The sequence below is a fragment of the Mus caroli genome, chromosome 4 (genome assembly GCF_900094665.2).
Source record: "Mus caroli chromosome 4, CAROLI_EIJ_v1.1, whole genome shotgun sequence".
Lineage (NCBI taxonomy): Eukaryota > Metazoa > Chordata > Mammalia > Rodentia > Muridae > Mus > Mus caroli.
In genome coordinates, this window is record NC_034573.1 from 42,499,134 (window position 1) to 42,509,397 (window position 10,264).

General features: G+C 43.2%; 1 protein-coding gene across 2 annotated transcripts in view; it reads right to left on the reverse strand.

The window, feature by feature from the left end:
* Positions 1–2,854, reverse strand: part of Tex10 (testis expressed 10) — a 48,676-nt gene extending 45,822 nt beyond the window's left edge. For both annotated transcript variants that reach the window (XM_029476084.1, XM_021159427.2), the window contains exon 1: positions 2,654–2,854. The gene's annotated coding sequence lies outside the window, so the exon portion shown is untranslated. The remainder of the gene's footprint in view (positions 1–2,653) is intronic.
* Between the last annotated feature and the right edge of the window lie 7,410 nt (positions 2,855–10,264).

Here is a 10,264-nt window from a genome sequence, read left to right on the forward strand (position 1 = left end):
TTTTTTTTTTTTTTTTTTTTTGGTTTGGTTTGGTTTTTTACCACAGGTATATTTCTGTTAGAAGTGCACAGTACTCAGGATTTAACAAAGTGTGAAAATTTTGCTATTTTTAATGAAAGAGATAATTAGGAAGTTTCATGAATCAAAGCTAGATGCTACAAACCAATCAAACAACAAATCAAATCAAAACAGAACAGGTAGGACCCAAGTAGGCAGTAAGGAGGAATGAGTATCTTATGAGCAAGAAAGCCAGGTAAAGGTCAGGAGTAGGAACATGCCTGCTAAAGACAGAAATAAAGGCACAAACATTCTCAACATTATAGTCGTAAATAAAAAAACAGTATCCACCCTCTGCACCCCTCCCCCACCCCAAAGGTAAGCAACAAGATAACAGGAAATGTGATTTACGAGGAATGAGAAAAGGACTAGTCAGGCCACTAAGTAAACAACTCAGGCACAACCAGATCACCTTGTACTTTTCTTCATTCTCCATTACATTCTTTCACCTTCCATTCCAATTTTCTTGCTCACCAACCCTTTAATCTGCATGCTTCCTGCCCATTCCAAAGTCACTGGCTTTAAACAGTCCTTATTTCTACCCGATTACTACTCAAGCTTTCCCACTGGTAAATGCTTTGTCTCTACACTGTCTCCTCTCTGAGCCCCTGGCCATGGCCATCAGACAGCTTTCTACACAGAGATGTGACAAGGACAGGGAGCTTTCCTTGCTTATTCTTTATAAATGGGGCACTCCCTAACCATGCCAAGGCACCATGCCTCGGCAGGCACTCAAGTGGCTCCCACAACCCTCTCCAGCTTTTCTTAAAGCTTTCACATTCTTCAAAAATAATAAATTCTGTCTTCCACTGCACACCCAGTTGAGCACTTTTGGTCTAACAGAATTACCTCAGGTCATAAAGTCACAATGCTACACATGGGAGATTTAAAAGTAAATAAATAAAAGTATACAGTGCTGATAGAATGAATGGATGAATGAATGAATTCCACTAAGACAGCATATCCAAATTCAATGTTATTACCTTGGTACCCCTTAAGTAGAAGTTGCCTATTACACAAGAGGTTAAGAGCTGGCTTTAAAGGGAGCACAGTGCATGTGCCTGTGTCAATACTAGACCGGCAGAAAGACTGAATGAATGCAGGCACTTTGAGGAACCTGGTCAATACAGCAAAATACCATCTCCATTTAAAAAAACAAAACAAAACAAAACAAAAAAAACCTACTTCTAGAATCGGTGTGATTCTTATCCAAACATATTTTCTACTGTGGTTATGTATCTATAAGGCAAGGTACAGTTACCAGATTAAATAAGCAATTGCCCTGTCCATGCTTACCATACCCAGAGCTGTAAGCTGACAGCTGTTTCAAGCACAACATGCATGTGTCAGCCTCAGAACCAATACCTACCAAACATTCAAGCCTCACACACCCAGAAAGCCCCAGGACTCATCTGGTCCCTTTTAATACAGAGCTGGTTTTTACCTATTAAGCAAGCATACTCTGTAAGTTTTTCTTACAATTTTATCATAGTGTTCGGTTCACAATAAAGAAAAATTGACCCTGTGACATCTTGCATTATCCTCTAGGCACTCTCTCACGTTGACGATGGGTCTGTCTCTAGCAATCTACATCAGACCTCGTTCTAAATAAGTTGTGCCATATCACTTCAAGTACACTCTCGTGAATCTGCTAGGAAAATTATGAGGGCTAATAACTTTTAAATCTTGACAAATATTTACAGAAACATACTGACAATTTTTTTCCCACTAGGAACTTGGTTAAAGTTCCATTAGATGCTGTTATTATTTCCATTTAAAGATTTTCGTAACACTGGAAGTCAAATAGCTCTACTAGACTAGACCACTTTTACAGCAGTAGATAGTACAAGGAAGCTAACTCCAGCCTCGGGGCCTGAGATCTCACTGGACTTGATCACCTTTTTGGTGAGCTTGAAAACTCTCATACACATACATACATACATACACACACACACACACACACACACACCTGCTGCAGTTCAGTCTTAACGCTAACCTGAGCGGAAGAAAGACTGCAACTTAAGCAGACTCCCAAGTAGTTTGCCCTGCGGCCAGCCCATTACCTCTCCTCCTTATTTCCAACTATTCCCGCTCTCCAAAAGAAAGGAAGAAATCAAAGAGAGAAAGCATGCATTGCAGCAGTTGGCCTACGGTGATTCTCTCCAACCCTTCGCGTCTCCAAAGTTCCCCAAATTCAAGGGGGCAGAAAGAGAGGGTCCTCCGTCAAGGGGAGGGGGAGGAGGACAGCGATCAGATCTGCCCGCCCGTTTTCGAGCTCGCACACCAAAAATGGAAACTCCGTTAGTCTTTTTTATTTTTCTTTTCCAAAGGAAAACCATGGTTCCTATACCTCAGTGGACGTCGAGTGGGGTCTCTGGCCCGACCCCCACACGCCGGCCTAACACCCGCCAAGCCTCCGAATCGGACCGCGGCCGCTTGAGGCGTTTCGGAAGCCCCTCGGCCGGCTCTCACGCTCGGGGTGGGGGGACAGCTAGGACCCCGGCCGCCCTACCCGCCGCCGCAGTCCGTCCCTCCGCCTGGGCCTCGCGTGTTCGCGCCCCAGAAGAGCCGTGCAGGACAGACAGACGCCGCTCACCTGAGAGCCCGGACAGACCCGGGACGCGGAGACGCGGCGGAGAGCGAGCGACCGTCAAGCCCCGCAGGAGCACGCCGTGAACCGCCGGCCGCAGGCTTTCCGCTCGCTCCCAGAGCGTGTTTTCAAATCGCCTCGTCCTCACGCGGACGCGTCTCCTTCCGCCGCCCGGAAGTGGGCCCCCCCCTCCCTCGCCGCGCTCACGTGACCGCAGGTCGCAATCGCGCGCAGCCGGAGGGCGGGTCCAGATTGGCACGCCACGCCCCCTCTAAGAGGGGCTGCGCCGGAAGCTGGAGGAGAGAGAGGAGGGTCTAGGGTCCAGCAAGCCGAGTCAGGTCTTCCAGCATCCTTGGCTTGGAGGATGTTGGCTGGTTACAGCTTGAAAGGAGGTCTTCTCCCCAAGGACTTCAGTTCTTCAAACCTGGAGCCAGAGAAAAGTATAAACTGAGCTTAATTGAGGAAGGAAAAAGTTTCGGACAGCAAAGATGGCATTTCTGGGAAGGGTAACCTGGACTAAAGGCAAATAGACAAATGCTAAGAGGTTACAAACTATACCTCGTGGCAGAGTCCCGGAAACCTAGGACAGGGTTTTCCCCAATTCAACATTTTCAGCATATAATTAACTTCTACTACTCAAAGTAAGTGGATTTTGAAAAAATTGAGACATAAAAATGCCTACAAAGAAGATGTGAAGAAAGAAATCTTGAAAACAAAACCATCTAAAGATTGACTTAGCCACATATAAGGAAAAGCATACAGATAGTGTGTCAGCCTAGAGTCAAATTTGTCTTTGCAGCTTCCTACATATAAGAACTAGAAAAGCCTAATACCTTATATTGAGCTTCAATATACGAAGTAGGGATAAAACGATAATAACTAAGTTCAGGAGACCCAAGCATCAGAATTAAGGCCACACCTCCTCTGTGATAATGAATAAAGACTAAATCCAAAAAGCCACCACACAGACAACCTCCCCACCCCCACCGCACCTGCCTTGGGAGTTGATGACATTCTATGTAAAACTATAAAAAAAAAATTATAAAGGCTTATGCCACCTAGATATGCCCCCTAAACTTCAAAATGCTACCAGCTTATTCAGAACTTCTCCCTTCAGCTTTGCAATGTATATCTATCTCCGTATCAACAAGGACCAAAAGATAACTCTGCACGTCCATTCTGAAATATTTCCCTACAACCTCTTCACCTTTAATAGCATCCCATCCTGCCAGTTACTCAAGCCAAACCTTAAAAGCTGGCGTCTTTCTAAGTCCTATCATGTGGCTTCTAATGCAGGAGAAAAACCAGCTGGCTCTGACTTCCACTATTAGTCACCATCTCCCTGGCTACCTTTAAGGTCTACATCACCCCTGATCAGAGGAAAGAGCCGGGAACACATTTCTCTTCATCTTAGACCTCATACAGTCTAACATTTGCAGAGCTTTTCTTGGAATATTTTTTTATATATGGCAAAGCATGTCACTATAAAACTCTTCGGTGGTTCCCCATGTCACTTACCCCCAAATCTAGAGTCCTTCTGATAGCCTCAAATCCTACCATATTGGGACAGTCCTTTGCAGTCCTCTGAGCACTGTTTTGCTATGTTCCCTTTTCTCTCTGTTCCTGTGACCTTCACTTCTTTGCTCTCCTTAAATAAAAGAGACATGTACCCCTTTACCTTCCTAGTTAGACCTTTTCTTTATATTCCCATCTGCTTGAAATACACAACCCAGTAAATCCACTGGACAAATTTCCCTCACTTGAATTTGCTCAAACATCTTTTCAGGTATGCCTATCCTGGTGGCCTGAATTAAAAATCATAACATATTGTCCTACATATAGAAATTTCCTTCCTCTGCTCAACATTTTTCTTTCTTAGGGTGTACCACCTTCTAATGTACTGTATGATTTACATACCGCTTCCTACCTGTCCCCCTCACTCACCACTAAAATGTATGTTCCATGTTGCACCTCTGTTTAGTTCAGTCTATATCCTAAATACCTAAAATAGTGTATGGAGCACAGTAGGCAATAAATATCAACAAAACACATGCTATTTGGTAATGTTCAGCCATAGTTCTTTTGTTTCCTATTTTGGTGTAGAACAGAGATTATAGACTCAGAGAAAAGCAGGCCTGGTGGCTTTGTGTGTGGCTAATATAAATACTAATGGTGTGGGAAAAAAAAGCAGTCACTTTCGAACAATGGGCAATATTTACCCTGAAGGAATGCAGAGCAAAATTAAACCCCCAGAAATGTTTATTAGAAATCTAGTCTTTAAATAGGGTAGTGTTCTTTGGATTTGAAGTTGGTCCCCAGCTAACCACACCATTGAGAGGTGATTGACGCTAACTCCATGGATGATTTAATTAGCTTACCATTGGTAAGTTCAGACTGAATAAGCAATAAGAAGTAGTTTTTGTTAGAGGGAAAGGCTGGTGGGGGGGTGATTTGTCCCTCCTCTCTCTCTCTCTCTCTCTCTCTCTCTCTCTCTCTCTCTCTCTCTCTCTCTCTCCCCCCTTCTCGGCCACTTCGAAGTGAGCCTGTCTTTTCTAGGTGCCACAGGGCCAAACCAGCAAAGCCAGTTGGCCATGAAGTGAACCCTATGAAACCATGAACCAGAGTGAATCTTTCCTCTTTTAAATTATCTCAGGTCATTTTTTTCACAGCCATAAAAAGTGACTGACACAATTGCCAAACAGATAACATTCCCCCTGAGTTTTAAAACTGTGTCTGCCAACAAAACAGTTATGAACAGGCTGCTAGTTTATTGTCTCTACTCTAAAACATGAAAACTGTGAGCATAAAGACTGGAGTTCTCAACTTGTAAGTGACAAATTCTGCAATTACAAGGAATATCTACTTAGAGATCTTTGTTACATAACAATACTAATTAGCAAGATTTCTTGACCTAGGCCAGAAAAACACTGTTTACAGTAAACAGGCATTCTAGAATGTAAAGAGGAGTGTATTCCTAACACTAGCTAATTGGCCACACAAGTGTTCATTTCTTTGGCTCTTACAAAACCAATTGGCTAAAATAATAGAAATACATTGGCCTTCAGTTCTGGAGACTGGAGTCACTAGAAATCAAGACATCAACAATGTTGATTGCTCTTCAGACTAAGAGAGAATCTGCCCTTTTCCACTCCTTGCTCCTGGAAGCCTTAGAAACTCATTGAAGATCCTATTCTCTGTGTTGTGCACATCGACTACCCTGTGGGCATGCTTCTGTGTGTGTGTGTGTGTGTGTGTGTGTGTGTGTGTGTGTGTGTGTGTTCAAGCTTCCTACTTTCATAAATAATGCAAACTAAGGGGTCTTTGAAATGAGACAGCCTGAGGGTCTTGATCAGGTTTGTTTTCAGGCAGGAAAAATCTGAAGCACAACATGTAGCACCGCAAACAGAAACAACGGTTTAGAAAAGATGTTTATTGGGGGATGAGCAGATGCTGAGAGAAAAAGGACCCACTTCGAAGCAGAAATCCAGTCTTGAGGCCTAGTGGTCCTCTCAAGTGTTTAGTGTTGGTCAGTTTGAAGAAAGCTAGAAAGGTTTGATTGGCCCAGAACTGTTGTGTGACATGTCCTAAGCAGGCCTTGAGCCAATCCATCAGCAGGGGGCCTATTAGCTTATCTCAGATTTTGTCTCCTATTGGGAGACAAAAGCCTACAAAGCCTTTATTTTAAGCTGCCAGGATTTTGGCTCAAGTCAGGAGGGTGAAGAACAAGTTGGTCCTCTTGGAAATCTACCACCTTTCTTACTTCACCATGGCTCCCCTGCCAGTCTGCCCAACAGGGAATCTGCTGCTTCCTGGCTACTCCTAGTCTCTCATAAAGATACCACCAATTACATAAGATTGAACATGCCCTAATGATCTCATCCTAACTAGATCATCCCTATGAAGACCTCATTTCCAAATCAACTCATCTAAGGAAACTGGAAGTTAAAATGTCAAAATGCCCTTCAGGGAACACAATGCCATCTATACAGATGTCAAGATCTGTATCCCTACATCTATACAATATATTAACAACTTTTTTCCCTTTTTATCTATGCTCTGAAGCATGACAAAAGTCCTAGCTTAAGCCATAAATTTTTGTGGAGTCGAATTGCTAGTCATTAAGCCAGTGCCCTTCAGTTTCAAAGTTATTGCCTGGGCTACATAGAGAGAACCCTACTGCAGGAAAATACAAACAGAAACAAACAAGGGGGAAAAAGGGTCAAACACTTACTTGAAATGTCAAAAATGGAAGAAAGGACAATGAGCTACCACCAGTGAACAACCTCAGGAAGCAGCTACTTCCATATATCAAAGACAACAAATGGACAGAGTAGGGGATGATAGATGTGAGTGCTTAAAGATAGAATCCACATAAGACTTCCAGAGACACAGACATGTTGGCTACTGCCACAGAGGTGGCTTAGTGACACTTCTCTGAAAGAAGCAGAAAACCTGTGAACTGTAATCAAAGGCAACGTCAGAATGGCATAGCCACCTAGTAACCACTACCTGTGCTCCTGTGACAGTGACTAGCAAGGTACAAGCAGAAAAAAAGCAATTCCCTTCTCTCTTCTTCCTTTGTTCTCCCACTCCAGGCTCCCATGGGCAGGCAGCATCAGGGGACCAACTAGCAAAGAAGAAATTAATGTGGTTTGTGGATTCCCAGACCCAGCATCTCAAAGCAGAATACAGACAGGTATCTTTGAAGCTGGGGGTATACGCTTAATGATCAGCACTTCAATGCTATAAAAATTTAAACAATGGCATAAAAGGACATATGCACCAGGGGAAAAATTATACAATGCCCATGTAATTTAAGAGGTTAGACAGGCCCCAGACATCCGGCCACTTTCCTGGCCAGAGGATAGGGGTCCACCCGGCCCAGGAGCGCTTTGCCTGAGCATCAGCAACAGACATCTTGGTTCCAGGACCCCACCAAGAGTATTCTGCACAGGCCCCAGACATCTGACCACTTTTCTGGCCAGAGGATAGGGGTCCACCCGGCCTGGGAGCGCTTTGCCTGAGCATCTGCGGCAGACATCTTGGTTCCAGGACTCCTCTGAGAGTATAGTATGAACCTTAGCAGTAGAGCACATGACTGGAATCAGGGAAGTCCTGGATGTGATCTCTGACCTGGGAAAAATTATATATGATATTTAATTTTAAGAGAGACAAAAATTATGAATGACAATTCACAATAAATTATTGAAATTATCAATGAACAGTGATATCAACAAGACAGAGAGCAGACTCTTCAAGTTCACTAGGCTGCTTGATCTATGACACCATTTAATTCCAATGTTCCTCTGATCATTTCTTTGTCCAAATGACCTGCCTGTTGATGAGGGTGGAGTATTGGAATATCCAATCAATTAAATAATCTAGTTAATTAATTAATCCACAGTGATGAATGTGTTGGGATTAAAGTGTGTCACACCTGGCTTTGGAGTGTACCTGTTTAGAACTGTAATGCCCTGGTGATGAGTTGTCCCTTTAACCCATACAATTTTCTTTATTTATGATTAATTTTAGTTTGACATCTGTTTGCTTCCTAGTTCTATTTGCTTTGAATAGTTTTCTCCATCCTTTCGGTCTAAGGTGGTGTCTATCTTTGATGGTGAGCTGTGTTTCTCGGACACACCAAGAATGAAGACCTTCTGATTTCTAATCCATTCTGCTAGTCTGTGATATTTGATCAGAGAATGAAGGTCATTAACATTTAGGGTTACGATAGAAGGTCATGTATTACTTCCTGTCCTTCTTTGATTTTGTGTGTCTTTGTCCCCCTTTGTTTAACTGCCACCTAGCATCATCAATTGTTTTCCCCACACCCTCTTGGAGGTGTTTATCAATCTCTTCAGCCTGAAGTATTCCTTCCAGAATCTCTATAGAACTTGCTAGGTGGTTACACATGTCCTTAAGCCTGCTGTTATTATGGAAAGTTTTTTTTTCTTCTACAATTATGACTGAAACCTTGCCAGGTGCATGATTCTGGTGTGGCAGCCCCAGAACAACTTTCTTGGGCCTGGAGATGGCTCAGTAGTTCAAAGCACTTGTGCAACTCTTATCACGAACTCAATTCACAAGTGTCTGTAATTCCAGTTCCGGGGGAGTCAGCACCCTCTCCTGGCCTCTGTTAACACCAGGCACACACATGGTGCACAGACATACATGCAGGTGAAACATCCATATACATAAAATCATGTGCTTCTGTTTATATGAATTTCACCATTTTGAAAGATGAGTCTTTAGAGGGTAAAATATAATGAAAGATGACATAGAGTGGTACCTGGGAACCTCCATGGGCAGTGGAAATGATCTGTTCTCTGTCCAAATCTGGGTTACAGATGGGCATACATTTTTCAAGGTTCATAAGCCTGTTTTCTTAGGCTCTCTGTGACTCATGATTTTAAAATTATGACTTAATGATACAAGCAGCTTTCTCACCACTTCACTAAAATATTTGCTGTGTTTACACATATTTACATTTGACTTTATGCCAAAAATTGTATATACATGTATACACAATTCCAAATTTCTCATGATGATTATATAGCTTAGGTATTATACAATCATAAATGGCCTAATGCCAGCAGCAGTTAAGTAACTTAATGTCACACAGAGCCGGGCAGTAGTGGCACACACCTTTAATCCCAGCACTTGGAAGGCAGAGGCAGGTGGATTTCTGAGTTTGAGGCCAGCCTGGTCTACAGAGTGAGTTCCAGGGAAGCCAGGGCTATACAGAGAAACCCTGTCTCAGAATAATAATAATAATAAATAAAAAAGAATGGTACACAGTTAACTGATGACATCCCAAAAGGAAAAAGGATCAGAAAGTATTTCTGGGAAAGGTTTCCCTTTGTGGCTTAAAGCAGGAGCAGAGTGAGAATAAACATAAAAATAGATAATGTCAACAAATTAGCTAAAATCAAATGCTCCATTTCCACTCCGCTCTGCATATTCGTGGCTCATTTGGTAAAGCCCTCTAAGTATCTAGTGGTCTAGAAGCCATCTAATACAAAAATTATTCGAACTATCTGGAAAAGCCCCACTGGCGGGGGAGGGGGATGGTGACCTAGAGTAGTAGTTTGTCTTGAGGAAGCAATCACAGGTTATTTCTGATATGAACAGGTCATCCCCAGTGCTGAAAGCTTGTGGAACTATTCATAAATAAAGAGGATCACTTTGGAGATACAAGCAAGATTATGCAAGTGATGGGTGGCCAGAGCCAGGGGTGGTGGCACAGACCTGTTGTCCCCAGTCCTCAGGAAAGTACAGGAGGGAAATGATGAGGTGAAGGCCAACATGAGTAACTTAAGAAGACCCTGCTTCATATTTATCCTGAAAAGGGTCTGGGAACGTTAGCTCAGGGGGAGAATGCTTGCCTTGCCTGTGCAGGGCCCTGGGTTTGATTTACAGTGTAGAAAAACAATGGACGGACAGAGAGCACTTTCTGTGGCCCACGGTGGTGAGCCACTGACTTCCTCATTCTCAAGTGGAAGGAATTGTACCTAAACTCGGCTTCCAACAGGCTGTGACCGAGTCCACCAACAGGTGGCATCCACTCTGAGTCTTTTCCTAAACCTTGAGGGTTACTCTCACTGTTGCTAATCAAAA